The sequence below is a fragment of the Bombina bombina genome, chromosome 7 (genome assembly GCF_027579735.1).
Source record: "Bombina bombina isolate aBomBom1 chromosome 7, aBomBom1.pri, whole genome shotgun sequence".
In the NCBI taxonomy this organism is placed as follows: Eukaryota; Metazoa; Chordata; class Amphibia; order Anura; family Bombinatoridae; genus Bombina; species Bombina bombina.
The window spans coordinates 195,195,063-195,221,588 of record NC_069505.1 but is presented as its reverse complement, the minus strand read 5'-3'; the positions used below and the strand labels follow the sequence as shown (position 1 = coordinate 195,221,588).

General features: G+C 40.6%; 1 long non-coding RNA gene across 1 annotated transcript; it reads left to right on the top strand.

Annotated features, from left to right (window-relative positions):
- The first annotated feature begins 441 nt into the window (after positions 1 to 441).
- LOC128666121 (uncharacterized) lies at positions 442 to 25,616 on the top strand. The gene is made up of 2 exons (XR_008403206.1): positions 442 to 635; positions 24,752 to 25,616. It is a non-coding gene; the product is annotated as an uncharacterized LOC128666121 (long non-coding RNA).
- Positions 25,617 to 26,526: the final 910 nt, after the last annotated feature.

The following is a 26,526-nucleotide window of genomic DNA, read 5'->3' as shown; positions in this document are numbered from 1 at the left end:
ATCTTGTTTGAAAACTCCTGTCATGTGAGTATGCTACCTCTCTGCATGTAACACTGGGCCAGGCAACTATCTGTAGGATAACAAACAGTTAATTGCTGTATTTCTTTCCCTGTGCAAAATTAGAAAAGTCACATGAATGGTTTTCTGTGCACTAGGTCAGTGCACAGGAAACTAGGCTAGGTTAAACAGAGTGTATGCTATTTTGCTGACAGGTGGTTCACATGAAAACTAACTTGTTGAATTGTTCCTCATTCTTGTAAATTGTAACAAGTATAGGAAAACAGATGTACTAGAATAGGTATTTTGCCCAGCAACCAGATAAAGGGATCTTTAAGTAGAATATTACTGGTGGATACATGCTGATTACGTAACCTGTTGTACTCTGTTAAAACTGAATGCTGGACTGCCCAGCTTCAGAATTTGCTGTCTGCACAATTCTCCCATGTTGATCAACTTGATACGTGATCAATAAACAAAATCTCAACAAAGAACCTGTGTATTCCTTGACTGTGGATATTTGTGTCAGGGAAAACGACAGTTTTGGTGCGTTGGCCAGGATTTGCAATATCTCGGAATCCTCTTCAGGCAGACACCACTGGACCCTGGAGACACTCAACAAAGACCGGTCAAAACAGGTAATCCACCTTTAAATTGCTTTAGCTTAATTGGTTGAGTGTCTTTAGGTAAAGGGGAATATGCTTGAACATTCTGGGTGACGTGATTCCTAGAGATTTTGCTTATTGACTTTATTGATTTTACTGTGATATCACTGATTTAATAGTTAAATTGTAACAGATTATTAAAATAATTTGGTTGTGATGAATTTGTGTGACGAGGAGGTTGTCAGCAGAACAGGCAAGTGAGAGTGGTACTGGGTCCTCAGTCTCAATAAGTCCCAGGGTGGCTTGGGAGAGAGTTAGAAGAGAGACTGAGGTGATGCCCTTTGCTCAAATCTTGACCTGGTTGGCTTACTAAGGGAAATAAAAAGGCAAAATGTACTGCATATGTATAAAAAATTACCGGTAAAATAGCTGCTAGCTGAAGGAGACAGGGTCTTTTAGTGTGTAAAACTTAAGTCGCAATTGAGAAATATAAGTGTAATAAGTGCTAGCTGAAGACAGGGTCTTCCGGTGCGTAAAACTATAGTAGCAATTAAGATGGGACAGAAATCCAGTAAGGGTAGTCCTGAAACAGAGGAGGGGCCCAAGTGGCCCTTATGGTCCCCTGCAGCCTATAAGGAGCAACATTGTGGCCTATTAATTAATTCCTATCATGATAAATGGGTAAAAACACCATTGGCCACCTGAGGGTACATGGAATTTAGATTATTTGCACACATTGCAGGACAGATTACTTAACACACAGAAAAATAATAAGCCCAAGCTCTCTGAATGGAATATCTATCTGAAATGGCACGCAGAAGCTGAAAAATGTCAAAAATACAGGATCCCACCTATAACCTCCCATTGCCGAGTAAGGGGAAAAAGAAAGGGAAAGACACACATAGCCCACCACCCTATAGTCAGCCAGATCTAGTGCTGTAGCAAGAAATAGTGCGATCTTGTGCCCTATACCCTGCATTGCCCCACAAGCTCCCATAGAGCAAGTGCAAGCAGTAGTGCCCACAGCCCCCCCAGCAACTCCTTCGCTGCGCAGATCTAACAGGAATAGACAAAGTGGGTTAGCTGGGTTTGTGACACACAGCCCTTGTGAAAACATTCTCACTCACTGGTGTAAGTGATGAGTCAGAGATATGTGGCAGCTATTTGAGTCTGTATTTACTCCATAAGAAAAAGTTAAATTCATTACAGCTTATAACAGAGCTCCGTATAATTGGGGAACTGAAACTGCTAGGAGTGTTACTGCCTGGGATAATATAGCTGATGAAAGAGATGAGACTAAATGACACCAGTGGTATACACACATACAGAAGTGTTACTGCCTGGGATAATATAGCTGATGAAAGAGATGAGACTAAATGACACCAGTGGTATACACACATACAGAAGTGTTACTGCCTGGGATAATATAGCTGATGAAAGAGATGAGACTAAATGACACCAGTGGTATACACACATACAGAAGTGTTACTGCCTGGGATAATATAGCTGATGAAAGAGATGAGACTAAATTACACCAGTGGTATACACACATACAGAAGTGTTACTGCCTGGGATAATATAGCTGATGAAAGAGATGAGACTAAATGACACCAGTGGTATACACACATACAGAAGTGTTACTGCCTGGGATAATATAGCTGATGAAAGAGATGAGACTAAATGACACCAGTGATATACACACATACAGAAGTGTTACTGCCTGGGATAATATAGCTGATGAAAGAGATGAGACTAAATGACACCAGTGGTATACACACATACAGAAGTGTTACTGCCTGGGATAATATAGCTGATGAAAGAGATGAGACTAAATGACACCAGTGGTATACACACATACAGAAGTGTTACTGCCTGGGATAATATAGCTGATGAAAGAGATGAGACTAAATGACACCAGTGATATACACACATACAGAAGTGTTACTGCCTGGGATAATATAGCTGATGAAAGAGATGAGACTAAATGACACCAGTGGTATACACACATACAGAAGTGTTACTGCCTGGGATAATATAGCTGATGAAAGAGATGAGACTAAATGACACCAGTGGTATACACACATACAGAAGTGTTACTGCCTGGGATAATATAGCTGATGAAAGAGATGAGACTAAATGACACCAGTGGTATACACACATACAGAAGTGTTACTGCCTGGGATAATATAGCTGATGAAAGAGATGAGACTAAATGACACCAGTGGTATACACACATACAGAAGTGTTACTGCCTGGGATAATATAGCTGATGAAAGAGATGAGACTAAATGACACCAGTGGTATACACACATACAGAAGTGTTACTGCCTGGGATAATATAGCTGATGAAAGAGATGAGACTAAATGACACCAGTGGTATACACACATACAGAAGTGTTACTGCCTGGGATAATATAGCTGATGAAAGAGATGAGACTAAATGACACCAGTGGTATACACACATACAGAAGTGTTACTGCCTGGGATAATATAGCTGATGAAAGAGATGAGACTAAATGACACCAGTGGTATACACACATACAGAAGTGTTACTGCCTGGGATAATATAGCTGATGAAAGAGATGAGACTAAATGACACCAGTGGTATACACACATACAGAAGTGTTACTGCCTGGGATAATATAGCTGATGAAAGAGATGAGACTAAATGACACCAGTGGTATACACACATACAGAAGTGTTACTGCCTGGGATAATATAGCTGATGAAAGAGATGAGACTAAATGACACCAGTGGTATACACACATACAGAAGTGTTACTGCCTGGGATAATATAGCTGATGAAAGAGATGAGACTAAATGACACCAGTGATATACACACATACAGAAGTGTTACTGCCTGGGATAATATAGCTGATGAAAGAGATGAGACTAAATGACACCAGTGGTATACACACATACAGAAGTGTTACTGCCTGGGATAATATAGCTGATGAAAGAGATGAGACTAAATGACACCAGTGGTATACACACATACAGAAGTGTTACTGCCTGGGATAATATAGCTGATGAAAGAGATGAGACTAAATGACACCAGTGGTATACACACATACAGAAGTGTTACTGCCTGGGATAATATAGCTGATGAAAGAGATGAGACTAAATGACACCAGTGGTATACACACATACAGAAGTGTTACTGCCTGGGATAATATAGCTGATGAAAGAGATGAGACTAAATGACACCAGTGGTATACACACATACAGAAGTGTTACTGCCTGGGATAATATAGCTGATGAAAGAGATGAGACTAAATGACACCAGTGGTATACACACATACAGAAGTGTTACTGCCTGGGATAATATAGCTGATGAAAGAGATGAGACTAAATGACACCAGTGGTATACACACATACAGAAGTGTTACTGCCTGGGATAATATAGCTGATGAAAGAGATGAGACTAAATGACACCAGTGGGTATACACACATACAGAAGTGTTACTGCCTGGGATAATATAGCTGATGAAAGAGATGAGACTAAATGACACCAGTGGTATACACACATACAGAAGTGTTACTGCCTGGGATAATATAGCTGATGAAAGAGATGAGACTAAATGACACCAGTGGTATACACACATACAGAAGTGTTACTGCCTGGGATAATATAGCTGATGAAAGAGATGAGACTAAATGACACCAGTGGTATACACACATACAGAAGTGTTACTGCCTGGGATAATATAGCTGATGAAAGAGATGAGACTAAATGACACCAGTGGTATACACACATACAGAAGTGTTACTGCCTGGGATAATATAGCTGATGAAAGAGATGAGACTAAATGACACCAGTGGTATACACACATACAGAAGTGTTACTGCCTGGGATAATATAGCTGATGAAAGAGATGAGACTAAATGACACCAGTGGTATACACACATACAGAAGTGTTACTGCCTGGGATAATATAGCTGATGAAAGAGATGAGACTAAATGACACCAGTGGTATACACACACACACACACACACACACACATACAGAAGTGTTACTGCCTGGGATAATATAGCTGATGAAAGAGATGAGACTAAATGACACCAGTGGTATACACACATACAGAAGTGTTACTGCCTGGGATAATATAGCTGATGAAAGAGATGAGACTAAATTACACCAGTGGTATACACACATACAGAAGTGTTACTGCCTGGGATAATATAGCTGATGAAAGAGATGAGACTAAATGACACCAGTGGTATACACACATACAGAAGTGTTACTGCCTGGGATAATATAGCTGATGAAAGAGATGAGACTAAATGACACCAGTGGTATACACACATACAGAAGTGTTACTGCCTGGGATAATATAGCTGATGAAAGAGATGAGACTAAATGACACCAGTGGTATACACACATACAGAAGTGTTACTGCCTGGGATAATATAGCTGATGAAAGAGATGAGACTAAATGACACCAGTGGTATACACACATACAGAAGTGTTACTGCCTGGGATAATATAGCTGATGAAAGAGATGAGACTAAATGACACCAGTGGTATACACACATACAGAAGTGTTACTGCCTGGGATAATATAGCTGATGAAAGAGATGAGACTAAATGACACCAGTGGTATACACACATACAGAAGTGTTACTGCCTGGGATAATATAGCTGATGAAAGAGATGAGACTAAATGACACCAGTAGTATACACACATACAGAAGTGTTACTGCCTGGGATAATATAGCTGATGAAAGAGATGAGACTAAATGACACCAGTGGTATACACACATACAGAAGTGTTACTGCCTGGGATAATATAGCTGATGAAAGAGATGAGACTAAATGACACCAGTGGTATACACACACACACACACACACACACACACACACACACACACACACACACACACACACACACACATACAGAAGTGTTACTGCCTGGGATAATATAGCTGATGAAAGAGATGAGACTAAATGACACCAGTGGTATACACACATACAGAAGTGTTACTGCCTGGGATAATATAGCTGATGAAAGAGATGAGACTAAATGACACCAGTGGTATACACACATACAGAAGTGTTATTGCCTGGGATAATATAGCTGATGAAAGAGATGAGACTAAATGACACCAGTGGTATACACACATACAGAAGTGTTACTGCCTGGGATAATATAGCTGATGAAAGAGATGAGACTAAATGACACCAGTGGTATACACACATACAGAAGTGTTACTGCCTGGGATAATATAGCTGATGAAAGAGATGAGACTAAATGACACCAGTGGTATACACACATACAGAAGTGTTACTGCCTGGGATAATATAGCTGATGAAAGAGATGAGACTAAATGACACCAGTGGTATACACACATACAGAAGTGTTACTGCCTGGGATAATATAGCTGATGAAAGAGATGAGACTAAATGACACCAGTGGTATACACACATACAGAAGTGTTACTGCCTGGGATAATATAGCTGATGAAAGAGATGAGACTAAATGACACCAGTGGTATACACACATACAGAAGTGTTACTGCCTGGGATAATATAGCTGATGAAAGAGATGAGACTAAATGACACCAGTGGTATACACACACACACACACACACACACACACACACACACACACACACACACACACACACACATACAGAAGTGTTACTGCCTGGGATAATATAGCTGATGAAAGAGATGAGACTAAATGACACCAGTGGTATACACACATACAGAAGTGTTACTGCCTGGGATAATATAGCTGATGAAAGAGATGAGACTAAATGACACCAGTGGTATACACACATACAGAAGTGTTACTGCCTGGGATAATATAGCTGATGAAAGAGATGAGACTAAATGACACCAGTGGTATACACACATACAGAAGTGTTACTGCCTGGGATAATATAGCTGATGAAAGAGATGAGACTAAATGACACCAGTGGTATACACACATACAGAAGTGTTACTGCCTGGGATAATATAGCTGATGAAAGAGATGAGACTAAATGACACCAGTGGTATACACACATACAGAAGTGTTACTGCCTGGGATAATATAGCTGATGAAAGAGATGAGACTAAATGACACCAGTGGTATACACACATACAGGAAGTGTTACTGCCTGGATAATATAGCTGATGAAAGAGATGAGACTAAATGACACCAGTGGTATACACCATACAGAAGTGTTACTGCCTGGGATAATATAGCTGATGAAAGAGATGAGACTAAATGACACCAGTGGTATACACACATACAGAAGTGTTACTGCCTGGGATAATATAGCTGATGAAAGAGATGAGACTAAATGACACCAGTGGTATACACACATACAGAAGTGTTACTGCCTGGGATAATATAGCTGATGAAAGAGATGAGACTAAATGACACCAGTGGTATACACACATACAGAAGTGTTACTGCCTGGGATAATATAGCTGATGAAAGAGATGAGACTAAATGACACCAGTGGTATACACACATACAGAAGTGTTACTGCCTGGGATAATATAGCTGATGAAAGAGATGAGACTAAATGACACCAGTGGTATACACACATACAGAAGTGTTACTGCCTGGGATAATATAGCTGATGAAAGAGATGAGACTAAATGACACCAGTGGTATACACACACACACACACACACACACATACAGAAGTGTTACTGCCTGGGATAATATAGCTGATGAAAGAGATGAGACTAAATGACACCAGTGGTATACACACATACAGAAGTGTTACTGCCTGGGATAATATAGCTGATGAAAGAGATGAGACTAAATTACACCAGTGGTATACACACATACAGAAGTGTTACTGCCTGGGATAATATAGCTGATGAAAGAGATGAGACTAAATGACACCAGTGGTATACACACATACAGAAGTGTTACTGCCTGGGATAATATAGCTGATGAAAGAGATGAGACTAAATGACACCAGTGGTATACACACATACAGAAGTGTTACTGCCTGGGATAATATAGCTGATGAAAGAGATGAGACTAAATGACACCAGTGGTATACACACATACAGAAGTGTTACTGCCTGGGATAATATAGCTGATGAAAGAGATGAGACTAAATGACACCAGTGGTATACACACATACAGAAGTGTTACTGCCTGGGATAATATAGCTGATGAAAGAGATGAGACTAAATGACACCAGTGGTATACACACATACAGAAGTGTTACTGCCTGGGATAATATAGCTGATGAAAGAGATGAGACTAAATGACACCAGTGGTATACACACATACAGAAGTGTTACTGCCTGGGATAATATAGCTGATGAAAGAGATGAGACTAAATGACACCAGTGGTATACACACATACAGAAGTGTTACTGCCTGGGATAATATAGCTGATGAAAGAGATGAGACTAAATGACACCAGTGGTATACACACATACAGAAGTGTTACTGCCTGGGATAATATAGCTGATGAAAGAGATGAGACTAAATGACACCAGTGGTATACACACACACACACACACACACACACACACACACACACACACATACAGAAGTGTTACTGCCTGGGATAATATAGCTGATGAAAGAGATGAGACTAAATGACACCAGTGGTATACACACATACAGAAGTGTTACTGCCTGGGATAATATAGCTGATGAAAGAGATGAGACTAAATGACACCAGTGGTATACACACATACAGAAGTGTTACTGCCTGGGATAATATAGCTGATGAAAGAGATGAGACTAAATGACACCAGTGGTATACACACATACAGAGTGTTACTGCCTGGGATAATATAGCTGATGAAAGAGATGAGACTAAATGACACCAGTGGTATACACACATACAGAAGTGTTACTGCCTGGGATAATATAGCTGATGAAAGAGATGAGACTAAATGACCACCAGTGGTATACACACATACAGAAGTGTTACTCGCCTGGGATAATATAGCTGATGAAAGAGATGAGACTAAATGACACCAGTGGTATACACACATACAGAAGTGTTACTGCCTGGGATAATATAGCTGATGGAAAGAGATGAGACTAAATGACACCAGTGGTATACACACATACAGAAGTGTTACTGCCTGGGATAAAATAGCTGATGAAAGAGATGAGACTAAATGACACAGTGGTATACACACATACAGAAGTGTTACCTGCTGGATAATATAGCTGATGAAAGAGATGAGACTAAATGACACCAGTGGTATACACACACACCACACACACACCACACACACACACACACACAAACAGAAGTGTTACTGCCTGGGATAATATAGCTGATGAAAGAGATGAGACTAAATGACACCAGTGGTATACACACATACAGAAGTGTTACTGCCTGGGATAATATAGCTGATGAAAGAGATGAGACTAAATGACACCAGTGGTATACACACATACAGAAGTGTTACTGCCTGGGATAATATAGCTGATGAAAGAGATGAGACTAAATGACACCAGTGGTATACACACATACAGAAGTGTTACTGCCTGGGATAATATAGCTGATGAAAGAGATGAGACTAAATGACACCAGTGGTATACACACATACAGAAGTGTTACTGCCTGGGATAATATAGCTGATGAAAGAGATGAGACTAAATGACACCAGTGGTATACACACATACAGAAGTGTTACTGCCTGGGATAATATAGCTGATGAAAGAGATGAGACTAAATGACACCAGTGGTATACACACATACAGAAGTGTTACTGCCATGGGATAATATAGCTGATGAAAGAGATGAGACTAAATGACACCAGTGGTATACACACTTACAGAAAGTGTTACTGCCTGGGATAATATAGCAGATGAAAGAGATGAGACTAAATGACACCAGTGGTATACACAATACAGAAGTGTGACTCGCCTGGGATAATATAGCTGATGAAAGGATGAGACTAAATGGACACCAGAGGGTAATACACACATACATAGAAGTGTTACTGCCTGGGATATATAGATGATTGGAAAGAGATGAGCTAAAAGGACACCAGTGGTATATACACCATACAGAAGAGTTACTGCCTGGGATAATATAGCTGATGAAATGAGATGAGACTAAATGCACCAGTGGTATACACACATACAGAAGTGTTCCTGCCTGGGGATAATATAGCCTGATGAAAGAGATGAGACTAAATGGACCACCAGAGGTATAACCACATACAGAGTGTACTGCCTGGGATAATAAAGCTGATGAATGAAAGAGGCTAAATGGTCACCAGTGGTATACACTATACAGAAGTAGTTACAGCCTGGGATAATATAGCTGATGAAAGAGATGAGACTAAATGACACCAGTGGTATACACACATACAGAAGTGTTAATGCCTGGGATAATATAGCTGATGAAAGAGATGAGACTAAATGACACCAGTGGTATAACACACATACATAAGTGTTACTGCCTGGGATAATATAGCTGATGAAAGAGATGAGACTAAATGACACCAGGTGTATTCACACATACAGAAGTGTTACTGCCTGGGATAATATAGCTGATGAAAGAGATGAGACTAAATGACACCAGTGGTATACACACATACAGAAGTGTTACTGCCTGGGATAATATAGCTGATGAAAGAGATGAGACTAAATGACACCAGTGGTATACACCACATACAGAAGTTGTTATTGCCTGGGATAATATAGCTGATGAAAGAGATGAGACTAAATGACACCAGTGGTATACACACATACAGAAGTGTTAACTGCCTGGGATAATATAGCTGATGAAAGGAGATGAGACTAAATGACACAGTGGTATACACACATACAGAAGTGTTACCTGCCTGGGATAATATAGCTGATGAAGAGATGAGACGTAAATGACACCAGTGGTATACACACATACAGAAGTGTTACTGCCTGGGATATTAGCTGATGAAAGAGATGAGACTAAATGACACCAGTGGTATACACACATACAGAAGTGTTACTCGCCTGGAATAATATAGCTGATGAAAGAGATGAGACTAAATGACACAGTGGTATACACACATACAGAAGTGTTACTGCCTGGGATAATATAGCTGATGAAAGAGATGAGACCTAAATGACACCAGTGGTATACACACATACAGAAGTGTTACTGCCTGGGATATATAGCTGATGAAAGAGATGAGAACTAAATGACACCAGTGGTATACACACATACAGAAGTGTTACTGCCTGGGATAATATAGCTGATTGAAAGAGATGAGACTCTAAATGACACCAGTGGTATACACACATACAGAAGTGTTACTACTGCCCTGGGATAATATAGCTGATGAAAGAGATGAGACTAAATGACACCAGTGGTATACACACATACAGAAGTGTTACTGCCTGGGATAATATAGCTGATGAAAGAGATGAGACTAAATGACACCAGTGGTATACACACATACAGAAGTGTTACTGCCTGGGATAATATAGCTGATGAAAGAGATGAGACTAAATGACACCAGTGGTATACACACATACAGAAGTGTTACTGCCTGGGATAATATAGCTGATGAAAGAGATGAGACTAAATGACACCAGTGGTATACACACATACAGAAGTGTTACTGCCTGGGATAAAATAGCTGATGAAAGAGATGAGACTAAATGACACCAGTGGTATACACACATACAGAAGTGTTACTTGCCTGGATAATATATCTGATGAAAGAGATGAGACTAAATGACACCAGTGGTATACACACATACAGAAGTGTTACTGCCTGGGATAATATAGCTGATGAAAGAGATGAGACTAAATGACACCAGTTGTTATACACACATACAGAAGTGTTACTGCCTGGGATAATATAGCTGATGAAAGAGATGAGACTAAATGACACCAGTGGTATACACACATACAGAAGTGTTACTGCCTGGGATAATATAGCTGATGAAAGAGATGAGACTAAATGACACCAGTGGTATACACACATACAGAAGTGTTACTGCCTGGGATAATATAGCTGATGAAAGAGATGAGACTAAATGACACCAGTGGTATACACACATACAGAAGTGTTACTGCCTGGGATAATATAGCTGATGAAAGAGATGAGACTAAATGACACCAGTGGTATACACACATACAGAAGTGTTACTGCCTGGGATAATATAGCTGATGAAAGAGATGAGACTAAATGACACCAGTGGTATACACACATACAGAAGTGTTACTGCCTGGGATAATATAGCTGATGAAAGAGATGAGAACTAAATGACAACAGTCGTATACACACATACAGAAGTGTTACTGCCTGGGATAATATAGCTGATGAAAGAGTATGAGACTAAATGACACCCTGTGGTATACAACACTACAGAAGTGTTACTGCCTGGGATAATATAGCTGATGAAAGAGATGAGACCTAAATGACACCAGTGGTCTACACACATACAGAAGTGTTACTCGCCTGGGATAATATAGCTGATGAAAGAGATGAGACTAAATGACACCAGTGGTATACACACATACAGAAGTGTTACTGCCTGGGATAATATAGCTGATGAAAGAGATGAGACTAAATGACACCAGTGGTATACACACATACAGAAGTGTTACTCTGCCTGGGGATAATTATAGCTGATGAAAGAGATGAGACTAAATGACCACCAGTGGTATACACAACATACAGAAGTGTTACTTGCCTGGGATAATATAGCTGATGAAAGAGATGAGACTAAATGACACCAGTGGTATACACACATACAGAAGTGTTACTGCCTGGGATAATATAGCTGATGAAAGAGATGAGACTAAATGACCACCAGTGGTATACACCACATACAGAAGTGTTACTGCCTGGGATAATATAGCTGATGAAAGAGATGAGACTAATGACACCAGTGGTATACACACATACAGATGTGTTATCTGCCTGGGATAATATAGCTGATGAAAGAGATGAGACTAAATGACACCAGTGGTATACTCACATACAGAAGTGTTACTGCCTGGGATAATATAGCTGATGAAAGAGATGAGACTAAATGACACCAGTGGTATACACACATACAGAAGTGTTACTGCCTGGGATAATATAGCTGATGAAAGAGATGAGACTAAATTACACCAGTGGTATACCCACATACAGAAGTGTTATTGCCCTGGGATAATATAGCTGATGAAAGAGATGAGACTAAATGACACCAGTGTATACACACATACAGAAGTGTTACTGCCTGGGATAATATAGCTGATGAAAGAGATGAGACTAAATGACACCAGTGGTATACACACATACAGAAGTGTTACTGCCTGGGATAATATAGCTGATGAAAGAGATGAGACTAAATGACACCAGTGGTATACACACATACAGAAGTGTTACTGCCTGGGATAATATAGCTGATGAAAGAGATGAGACTAAATGACACCAGTGGTATACACACATACAGAAGTGTTACTGCCTGGGATAATATAGCTGATGAAAGAGATGAGACTAAATGACACCAGTGGTATACACACATACAGAAGTGTTACTGCCTGGGATAATATAGCTGATGAAAGAGATGAGACTAAATGACACCAGTGGTATACACACATACAGAAGTGTTATTGCCTGGGATAATATAGCTGATGAAAGAGATGAGACTAAATGACACCAGTGGTATACACACATACAGAAGTGTTACTGCCTGGGATAATATAGCTGATGAAAGAGATGAGACTAAATGACACCAGTGGTATACACACATACAGAAGTGTTACTGCCTGGGATAATATAGCTGATGAAAGAGATGAGACTAAATGACACCAGTGGTATACACACATACAGAAGTGTTACTGCCTGGGATAATATAGCTGATGAAAGAGATGAGACTAAATGACACCAGTGGTATACACACATACAGAAGTGTTACTGCCTGGGATAATATAGCTGATGAAAGAGATGAGACTAAATGACACCAGTGGTATACACACATACAGAAGTGTTACTGCCTGGGATAATATAGCTGATGAAAGAGATGAGACTAAATGACACCAGTGGTATACACACATACAGAAGTGTTACTGCCTGGGATAATATAGCTGATGAAAGAGATGAGACTAAATGACACCAGTGGTATACACACATACAGAAGTGTTACTGCCTGGGATAATATACCTGATGAAAGAGATGAGACTAAATGACACCAGTGGTATACACACATACAGAAGTGTTACTGCCTGGGATAATATAGCTGATGAAAGAGATGAGACTAAATGACACCAGTGGTATACACACATACAGAAGTGTTACTGCCTGGGATAATATAGCTGATGAAAGAGATGAGACTAAATGACACCAGTGGTATACACACACACACACACACACACACATACAGAAGTGTTACTGCCTGGGATAATATAGCTGATGAAAGAGATGAGACTAAATTACACCAGTGGTATACACACATACAGAAGTGTTACTGCCTGGGATAATATAGCTGATGAAAGAGATGAGACTAAATGACACCAGTGGTATACACACATACAGAAGTGTTACTGCCTGGGATAATATAGCTGATGAAAGAGATGAGACTAAATGACACCAGTGGTATACACACATACAGAAGTGTTACTGCCTGGGATAATATAGCTGATGAAAGAGATGAGACTAAATGACACCAGTGGTATACACACATACAGAAGTGTTACTGCCTGGGATAATATAGCTGATGAAAGAGATGAGACTAAATGACACCAGTGGTATACACACATACAGAAGTGTTACTGCCTGGGATAATATAGCTGATGAAAGAGATGAGACTAAATGACACCAGTGGTATACACACATACAGAAGTGTTACTGCCTGGGATAATATAGCTGATGAAAGAGATGAGACTAAATGACACCAGTGGTATACACACATACAGAAGTGTTACTGCCTGGGATAATATAGCTGATGAAAGAGATGAGACTAAATGACACCAGTGGTATACACACATACAGAAGTGTTACTGCCTGGGATAATATAGCTGATGAAAGAGATGAGACTAAATGACACCAGTGGTATACACACATACAGAAGTGTTACTGCCTGGGATAATATAGCTGATGAAAGAGATGAGACTAAATGACACCAGTGGTATACACACACACACACACACACACACACACACACACACACACACACATACAGAAGTGTTACTGCCTGGGATAATATAGCTGATGAAAGAGATGAGACTAAATGACACCAGTGGTATACACACATACAGAAGTGTTACTGCCTGGGATAATATAGCTGATGAAAGAGATGAGACTAAATGACACCAGTGGTATACACACATACAGAAGTGTTACTGCCTGGGATAATATAGCTGATGAAAGAGATGAGACTAAATGACACCAGTGGGTATACACACATACAGAAGTGTTACTGCCTGGGATAATATAGCTGATGAAAGAGATGAGACTAAATGACACCAGTGGTATACACACATACAGAAGTGTTACTGCCTGGGGATAATATAGCTGATGAAAGAGATGAGACTAAATGACACCAGTGGTATACACACATACAGAAGTGTTACTGCCTGGGATAATATAGCTGATGAAAGAGATGAGACTAAATGACACCAGTGGTATACACACATACAGAAGTGTTACTGCCTGGGATAATATAGCTGATGAAAGAGATGAGACTAAATGACACCAGTGGTATACACACATACAGAAGTGTTACTGCCTGGGATAATATAGCTGATGAAAGAGATGAGACTAAATGACACCAGTGGTATACACACATACAGAAGTGTTACTGCCTGGGATAATATAGCTGATGAAAGAGATGAGACTAAATGACACCAGTGGTATACACACACACACACACACACACACACACACACACACACATACAGAAGTGTTACTGCCTGGGATAATATAGCTGATGAAAGAGATGAGACTAAATGACACCAGTGGTATACACACATACAGAAGTGTTACTGCCTGGGATAATATAGCTGATGAAAGAGATGAGACTAAATGACACCAGTGGTATACACACATACAGAAGTGTTACTGCCTGGGATAATATAGCTGATGAAAGAGATGAGACTAAATGACACCAGTGGTATACACACATACAGAAGTGTTACTGCCTGGGATAATATAGCTGATGAAAGAGATGAGACTAAATGACACCAGTGGTATACACACATACAGAAGTGTTATTGCCTGGGATAATATAGCTGATGAAAGAGATGAGACTAAATGACACCAGTGGTATACACACATACAGAAGTGTTACTGCCTGGGATAATATAGCTGATGAAAGAGATGAGACTAAATGACACCAGTGGTATACACACATACAGAAGTGTTACTGCCTGGGATAATATAGCTGATGAAAGAGATGAGACTAAATGACACCAGTGGTATACACACATACAGAAGTGTTACTGCCTGGGATAATATAGCTGATGAAAGAGATGAGACTAAATGACACCAGTGGTATACACACATACAGAAGTGTTACTGCCTGGGATAATATAGCTGATGAAAGAGATGAGACTAAATGACACCAGTGGTATACACACATACAGAAGTGTTACTGCCTGGGATAATATAGCTGATGAAAGAGATGAGACTAAATGACACCAGTGGTATACACACATACAGAAGTGTTACTGCCTGGGATAATATAGCTGATGAAAGAGATGAGACTAAATGACACCAGTGGTATACACACATACAGAAGTGTTACTGCCTGGGATAATATAGCTGATGAAAGAGATGAGACTAAATGACACCAGTGGTATACACACATACAGAAGTGTTATTGCCTGGATAATATAGCTGATGAAAGAGATGAGACTAAATGACACCAGTGGTATACACACATACAGAAGTGTTACTGCCTGGGATAATATAGCTGATGAAAAGAGATGAGACTAAATGACACCAGTGGTATACACACATACAGAAGTGTTACTGCCTGGGATAATATAGCTGATGAAAGAGATGAGACTAAAATGACACCAGTGGTATACACACATACAGAAGTGTTACTGCCTGGGATAATATAGCTGATGAAAGAGATGAGACTAAATGACACCAGTGGTATACACACATACAGAAGTGTTACTGCCTGGGATAATATAGCTGATGAAAGAGATGAGACTAAATGACACAGTGGTATACACACATACAGAAGTGTTACTGCCCTGGGATAATATAGCTGATGAAAGAGATGAGACTAAATGACACCAGTGGTATACACACATACAGAAGTGTTACTGCCTGGGATAATATAGCTGATGAAAGAGATGAGACTAAATGACACCAGTGGTATACACACATACAGAAGTGTTACTGCCTGGGATAATATAGCTGATGAAAGAGATGAGACTAAATGACACCAGTGGTATACACACATACAGAAGTGTTACTGCCTGGGATAATATAGCTGATGAAAGAGATGAGACTAAATGACACCAGTGGTATACACACATACAGAAGTGTTACTGCCTGGGATAATATAGCTGATGAAAGAGATGAGACTAAATGACACCAGTGGTATACACACATACAGAAGTGTTACTGCCTGGGATAATATAGCTGATGAAAGAGATGAGACTAAATGACACCAGTGGTATACACACATACAGAAGTGTTACTTGCCTGGGATAATATAGCTGATGAAAGAGATGAGACTAAATGACACCAGTGGTATACACACATACAGAAGTGTTACTGCCTGGGATAATATAGCTGATGAAAGAGATGAGACTAAATGACACCAGTGGTATACACACATACAGAAGTGTTACTGCCTGGGATAATATAGCTGATGAAGAGATGAGACTAAATGACACCAGTGGTATACACACATACAGAAGTGTTACTGCCTGGGATAATATAGCTGATGAAAGAGATGAGACTAAATGACACCAGTGGTATACACACATACAGAAGTGTTACTGCCTGGGATAATATAGCTGATGAAAGAGATGAGACTAAATGACACCAGTGGTATACACACATACAGAAGTGTTACTGCCTGGGATAATATAGCTGAAGAAAGAGATGAGACTAAATGACACCAGTGGTATACACACATACAGAAGTGTTACTGCCTGGGATAATATAGCTGATGAAAGAGATGAGACTAAATGACACCAGTGGTATACACACATACAGAAGTGTTACTGCCTGGGATAATATAGCTGATGAAAGAGATGAGACTAAATGACACCAGTGGTATACACACATACAGAAGTGTTACTGCCTGGGATAATATAGCTGATGAAAGAGATGAGACTAAATGACACCAGTGGTATACACACATACAGAAGTGTTACTGCCTGGGATAATATAGCTGATGAAAGAGATGAGACTAAATGACACCAGTGGTATACACACATACAGAAGTGTTACTGCCTGGGATAATATAGCTGATGAAAGAGATGAGACTAAATGACACCAGTGGTATACACACATACAGAAGTGTTACTGCCTGGGATAATATAGCTGATGAAAGAGATGAGACTAAATGACACCAGTGGTATACACACATACAGAAGTGTTACTGCCTGGGATAATATAGCTGATGAAAGAGATGAGACTAAATGACACCAGTGGTATACACACATACAGAAGTGTTACTGCCTGGGATAATATAGCTGATGAAAGAGATGAGACTAAATGACACCAGTGGTATACACACATACAGAAGTGTTACTGCCTGGGATAATATAGCTGATGAAAGAGATGAGACTAAATGACACCAGTGGTATACACACATACAGAAGTGTTACTGCCTGGGATAATATAGCTGATGAAAGAGATGAGACTAAATGACACCAGTGGTGTACACACATACAGAAGTGTTACTGCCTGGGATAATATAGCTGATGAAAGAGATGAGACTAAATGACACCAGTGGTATACACACATACAGAAGTGTTACTGCCTGGGATAATATAGCTGATGAAAGAGATGAGACTAAATGACACCAGTGGTATACACACATACAGAAGTGTTACTGCCTGGGATAATATAGCTGATGAAAGAGATGAGACTAAATGACACCAGTGGTATACACACATACAGAAGTGTTACTGCCTGGGATAATATAGCTGATGAAAGAGATGAGACTAAATGACACCAGTGGTATACACACATACAGAAGTGTTACTGCCTGGGATAATATAGCTGATGAAAGAGATGAGACTAAATGACACCAGTGGTATACACACATACAGAAGTGTTACTGCCTGGGATAATATAGCTGATGAAAGAGATGAGACTAAATGACACCAGTGGTATACACACATACAGAAGTGTTACTGCCTGGGATAATATAGCTGATGAAAGAGATGAGACTAAATGACACCAGTGGTATACACACATACAGAAGTGTTACTGCCTGGGATAATATAGCTGATGAAAGAGATGAGACTAAATGACACCAGTGGTATACACACATACAGAAGTGTTACTGCCTGGGATACTATAGCTGATGAAAGAGATGAGACTAAATGACACCAGTGGTATACACACATACAGAAGTGTTACTGCCTGGGATAATATAGCTGATGAAAGAGATGAGACTAAATGACACCAGTGGTATACACACATACAGAAGTGTTACTGCCTGGGATAATATAGCTGATGAAAGAGATGAGACTAAATGACACCAGTGGTATACACACATACAGAAGTGTTACTGCCTGGGATGCTATAGCTGATGAAAGAGATGAGACTAAATGACACCAGTGGTATACACACATACAGAAGTGTTACTGCCTGGGATAATATAGCTGATGAAAGAGATGAGACTAAATGACACCAGTGGTATACACACATACAGAAGTGTTACTGCCTGGGATAATATAGCTGATGAAAGAGATGAGACTAAATGACACCAGTGGTATACACACATACAGAAGTGTTACTGCCTGGGATAATATAGCTGATGAAAGAGATGAGACTAAATGACACCAGTGGTATACACACATACAGAAGTGTTACTGCCTGGGATAATATAGCTGATGAAAGAGATGAGACTAAATGACACCAGTGGTATACACACATACAGAAGTGTTACTGCCTGGGATAATATAGCTGATGAAAGAGATGAGACTAAATGACACCAGTGGTATACACACATACAGAAGTGTTACTGCCTGGGATAATATAGCTGATGAAAGAGATGAGACTAAATGACACCAGTGGTTTACACACATACAGAAGTGTTACTGCCTGGGATAATATAGCTGATGAAAGAGATGAGACTAAATGACACCAGTGGTATACACACATACAGAAGTGTATTGCAGAGACGTTTACTTCAGCTGTAGATTGGAATAAAATTAACAGATAAGTTTGCAGAGGAAATATTGCAAAATTAAGCACTACGGGGGAATTGAGGATGTAGAAAGGAATGCTAAAACCTTTATTGTCAGTGCATTTGTAAGTGGCTTAGACCCAGAAGTGTCTAAACAATTACAGCTGTCAATGCTAAAATGGTCAACCCTGCCATTTGAAGCAGTGCGCACAGGGGCTGGACAAGGGTACCGGACCCTTAGTACAGAGAGAAGTTAATGAAAGCGCAAGAGAGAGCAGCAGAGGCTCAGACTGTATACTATTCTCAACAGAACAGGCAGGAAGGTGTCAGGGTGCCAGGACTCAGGCTGAGACAAGAAGAACAAAAATAATCACACTTTATTAATAACAAAAATAATACAAAGTCCATAAGTCAAATAACAAGCCAGGAGTCAAAACCAGAGCTGGTAGTCAGACGAGCCGAGTCAGGAGCCAAAGCGAGTAGTCAGATGAGCCGGAATCAGGAACAAGGAGAACAGCAAAGTTAGGAACAAGCCAGGGATCAAGAACCAGAAGAGACGTCAGGCAAGCCAGGTAATACACAGGAACTCACAAACAGGTCTGAGACAACGCAATGGCAAAGCATACTGAACAGAGGCCCTTTAAATAATAAGTGATGACATCACAGTTCTGAGACTGCAACCTGTCTCACACGGATGATGTAAAACAGTCTGACCATAAGAGGGCGTGCAGGAAATGAGCAGCATCAAACACTCTGAACCAGATTCAGCAAGAGAGGTGAGTAAATTGGCTGCCAGCAGCACATGGCAAACAAAGCAGGGAAAAAACCCTGACAGAAGGAAAGCAAGGGGGTGGAGAAACAAAAACAGTTAAAATGCTATAACTGTTCAGAGGCACAGACATTTTGCTACAGACAACTGGTCATCCAAAAAGAGAAAGGGAAACCAGGGAAGGGACAGACGTGACAGAGATGGACAGAGACAGGGGGGAGGTGGTAACTCCTTTAACCCTAAAGTTTACGCACACTATGACTGACTAGCTGCTGATAATACACTGGTGACTATCCCTGTTGAGCAAGGTAAAGAGCCTACTGTAACTGTAATGGGGAACAGCATACATTTTTAATTAAGACTGGAGCCACTAAATCTACACTATCTAACACTTTGTCCTCAAATATTCAGGTAGCTTACCAAAAACATGTAATGACCTGAAATAAATACATTCCACACCCAATCTCAAAACCCCTTAATGTGTCCATAGGCCCACAATTACAGAGCAACATGCCTTTTTGTTAAGCCCCCCTTGCCCTGTATATTGGGATGTACTAAATATTGCACCCCTGATGGAGTCTTTCTAGATGTGCCTGATAAGATAAAGAACAAAGTGTATGCCACTTTAGAGAAACAGATGGAGGGAGACACTGAATCCCCTCTGCCAATTGAATTTGAACAGTTGCCTGAATCGCTATGGGCCAAAAGAGGGCGATCACATTGGTCTAATAAAATCTGCAGGGGAAATTGTTATGGAATTAAAGGAAAATTCTTAATTGCCTAAACTCCCACAGTATCCCCTAAGCAAGGAAGCACTGGGAGGCATTAAGCCTGTAATACAACAGCTTCTGAAGCAGGGTATCTTGGTAGAGACCTTTTAGTCCCTGCAATACTCCAATCTCCCAGTTAGCAAACCAAACAGTAACCCCCTTTATACAGGTTTGTGCAAGATTTAAGAGCCCTGAATGCAGCTGTAAAAGCTTAATTCCTATTGGTGCCTAATCCTGCTTCCTTGTTGCCAATCTTGCAAGAGAAGGGTGAATATAATGACTGTATAGAAGAGACAGAAGCCATAGAGACTGTGTGACCGGACCTACAGGAAACCCCCCTGACAAACCCAGAGCTGTCATTGTATGTAGATGGTTCTTGCTATTACACAGAGGAAGGGAAAAAGGTAGCAGGCTATGCAGTATTTTCTGACTCTGAAGTAATATAATCAGGTCCCATACAGGTTACATCAGCCGAAGTGGCTGAGTTAATTGCCCTTACCCACATATGCAAGATAGCAACAGGTAAATCTTTCAACATCTACACAGACTTGCGCTATGATTTTGGAGTAGAGCATGATTTTGGAACATTGTGGAAACTAAGAGGGTTCATTACTGCAGTAGGGACTCCCATCAAAAATGCCACTTATGTCAAAGATCTTTTACATACCCTCTTGTTACCATCCTCTAGCTGTCATAAAGGTAGCTGCACACACAAAGGGAACAGATGAGATTACAAAGGGAACATGCACAAGCAGACTCAGCTGCAAAGCAAGCTGCTATACACTGTCCAGGGTCATAAGTGGCCTTACCTGAAGCAGACTCCCAGGAAAGTCCACTAATATGCTTGGAGACTTTCTATGAGGGTATGCTACAGGAGGAAATTGAAATTGACAAATGGTTTGAGTTGGGGGCTACACAACAGGAGGGTAGGTGGTATGGCCACAACAATTTGCCTACTTACTCATGGAATCTCCCATGTAAACAGGTACAGCATGCATGAGATAATCAGATCACAATGGTGGGCACTAGGAGTCAGACAAGCAGTTGAAGCTGTGTGCTCTGATTGCATGATCTGTCTCCAGCACAATGTAGGGAAACCCATTAAACCTGTAGCTAGAAATCACCCACCATGTCCATGGGGACCTTTTTGTGAACCTGCAAATGGATTTTGTGGAGTTGCCAAAGGTCACACAATACAAATACATTCTAGTCATACTAGACACATTCTCAGGGTGGGTGGAAGCCTTTCCTTGTGCACCTGCAGATGACAAAACAGTCGCAAAAAGGCTGCTGCAGGAGTTTATCCCCAGATATGGGTTACCACAGCACATGTACTTAGATCAAGGTACTCAGTTCACAGGACAGGTAGTACAGGATGTAGCAAAAGTGCTGCACATTCCATATCATTTGCATCCCCAAAGTGCAGGAGCTGTAGGGAGGGCTAATGGTGTGTTGAAAAACAAATTGGGAAAAATATGTGGGGAAACAAATCTCAAGTGGCCAGATGCTTTGCCTCTGGCTTTAATGTCTATGCGAGCTACCCCAAGTCCCAAACATAAACTGTCCCCACATGAAATCCTCATGGGTAGGCCAATGAATACTGGTCTTGCAATAGCTCAGAAGCAATCAGGCTGTAGGGACCATGGAATTTGTGATGACGTCAAAAAGAATTATTGCATGCAACTAACATCAATACTTAAGTCTCTCCACCTGCAGGTAAAGGCTGCGCAGCCCCAGAGTCACAACGTGCCAGTGCATGCCATCGCTCCTGGTGACCTGGTTATGGTCAAGAGTTTCTCAAGAAAAACTGCTCTAGAGCCAAGATGGAAAGGCCTTCCAAGTACTGCTCACCACTAACACCGCTGTAAAGATAGCTTAAATCAAGTCGTGTATCCACATCCCCCATTGCAAGCTTGCACCACCTGAGACTGCCCCTTTTGTTGAAATGCCAAAGAACAAAGACTAAGTGTGTAGGGGAGTATCATTCTTTATTCCTTGCTATCTGAGTAATGAGTAACTGGTGGACTGATCATCCTCGGTATGCAGTAATCATACATTTGATGATATTTGATACTCTTATCTTTTGTGTAATTGTGCAGATCATTGTGGCAGCCAAGTTGCTATTATACTGCAAATTTAATTAAGCATTTGTATTGTTAGAGTGATCACTCAATTGCTATAATGTTATCTGTTATAACTCTTTTTATTTCTTACTGTACAGGTGAATAGCACCCCATGATCTAAAGACAACTTCTACATCCTTGCCATCCGTACTATGTACAACGCCTTAAATCTAACTGATTCTTGCTGGATTTGTGGTTTTGTGCCTAGGTTGGCAGGCCATGGTACCCCATACATAGGTGTCGCATTTCAGATAGACATGCTTAATCACACTGACCTGCGTAAGATAGACATGAACAAAATGACTGACAGACTCCAATATAACCAGACTGTTAGAGTTCACATAGTTAATGCCCCTAACCAAGGACTGGTGTGTGCACGGAGTAACCCTAACCACACTGAGGGAATACATGTGGGATATTCTGACAGGGTCCTCCATAAATATCACTACTGCATCTGACTATGCCTCTATTTCCTGGTCCTGCCTCCAACGAGATGGTAGTTATTCTAATGACTGTGGGGGACATTGCTCTTTGCATAGTTTTACTGCTCTGCTACCACTATTTAAAAATTGGTTCTATGGACTCTGGTCATATCACAGCAGTGAAACTATACCGTTATTAACTTCTAGGGGTACATATTGGATATGAGGTCAGTGGGGATATAGGTGGTTGCCCATTATGTGACAATGATCTTGTTACCTAGAGTGTATTGTCCCAGGGTTCTATCCCTCCCAACAGCTGCCTGAAGGTTGCATCCACTCCTGTAGGGGTATGCTTGTAATCATCTAACTGTAAAATCCTCTAAAAGTCAGTAGGTGGGAGCAGGATTTCTCCCTGCATATGGGGCTGTACTTCTGATGTATAAGGTTGACTTGTTGGTAGATTTGTTGGACGAAGTACTCAATGAGACAACAACTGCTATAGAACTGCTCTCCCAGGAACAGGTACAAATCAGGATGGTTGCATTACAAAATAGGATGGCCTTAGACTACATATTAGCTGCTAAGGGAGGAGTTTGTGCACTTGTGCAGGATTCTTGCTGTGTTTTCATTGCTAATAATTCTGCACTCATAGCTGAACATATTGACAACATAAGAGAGGTACAACAGAGGCTGAGAGAAGTACCTCAAGGGTTTGACTGGTCTTTTGGGCTGGGAGAATGGTTGGGTGAACTTGGTACCAAGATCTTGCATGGCCTAATATTGTGTGTCATACTTATTGTGTTTCTTTTTCTTGTAGTGTCATGTTTCAATTTGTTACTGCAGAAGCTATGTTCCTCGACTACTCCCAACCAGACAAGGATCCTCCAAGAAGACACAGGCCCTCCAGATACCACCTACACCACCCTGTATGTTGCCCCTGGTGCACAGTCTACCAGCTATGAGCTGTGGACTTATAGAGAAAGAAATGGTGGAACTGTTGGAATTCAGTCACTTAAATGTCATACAAGTTACTCATCTGTGATACTTTTGTGTGAGCTCACAGAAGTATCAGAGGAGGGACTGTAAAATAATGGAGGTAGCTGGTTATTTTTAAGGGGGCTTTTTCAGTCAGATAGGCCACAGTGGATATTTTTGCTTATGCTTTATTTGTGTCTAATTATCCTGTCTTCTATCTTGTTTGAAAACTCCTGTCATGTGAGTATGTTACCTCTCTGCATGTAACACTGGGCCAGGCAACTATCTGTAGGATAACAAACAGTTAATTGCTGTATTTTTCTCCCTGTCCAATATTAGAAAAGTCACATAAATGGTTTTCTGTGCACTAGGCCAGTGCACAGGAAACTAGGCTAGGTCAAATAGAGTGTATGCTATTTTGCTAACAGGTGGTTCAAATGGAAACTAACTTGTTGAATTATTCCTCATTTTTTAAAACTGTAACAAGTATAGGAAAACAGATGTATTAGAATAGGTATTTTGCCCAGCAACTAGATGAAGGGATCTTTAAGTAGAATATTACTGGTGGATACATGTTGATTACGTAACCTGTTGTACTCTGTTAAAACTGAATGCTGGACTGCCCAGCTTCAGAATTTGCTGTCTGCACAATTCTCCCATGTTGATCAACTTGGTATGTGATCAATAAACAAAATCTCAACAAAGAACCTGTGTATTCCTTGACTGTGGATATGTGTGTCAGGGAAAACAACGACAGTACTACAAAGGCCTCCTTTATCCCTTGGTAGGTTGAGTGTTTTCCTGGCTACTCTAGGTCTAACTCCCCCCCCCATATGTACTGTTCCATAATGTTTTGTAGCTTATATAGGTAGTTTGCTGGAAGAGGGACGGGAGTAGTTTGAAGTAGGTACAGCAATCTGGGGAGTACGTTCATTTTTACTACATTGATCCGCTCCACTCATGAGATCGACTTGTTTTTCCAGCTGGATAAGTTGGCAACTAGAGTATGTTCCAAAGCTTTATAATTTTCTTGGAATATGACCTGAGGGTCTGGGGAGAGATATATTCCCAGATAATTCATTTTATCTTTTTGTAATCTCAAGGGGCAACCCGCAGTGCCGTGTCTAGTTCGTCTGGGTGGTATGTGATATTCATTAGCTCCGATTTTGTTATGTTAAGGTGAAAGTTGGAGAGTTGTCCGTAATCCCTAAAGGTGGTCAGGGTTTTGGTGAGTGAAATGTCAACATTGGTCAGTGTTAGTAGAATATCTTCCGCGTATAATGCTGATTTGTGTTCGCACGATTTAGTGGGTATCCCTGAAATTTGTATGCCCTCCCGATCCCTCTGTGCCAGGACCTCTATTGCTATGGCGAAAAGGATTGGCGAGAGGGGGCAGCCTTGTCTTGTGCCATTTCTGATAGAAAATCTACTAGACAGGAGGCCGTTCACCTTAACTCGCGCAGTAGGGTTTCTGTATAGTGTAAAAATTTGATCTATAAAGGTCTCACTAAATTTCATTTTGGTCAGGACCGCTTTTAGAAATGGCCAATTTACTTGGTCGAAAGCTTTTTCAGCATCCGTCAAAACCAGTACTAGGCGTATGTGGTGATGTTGGGC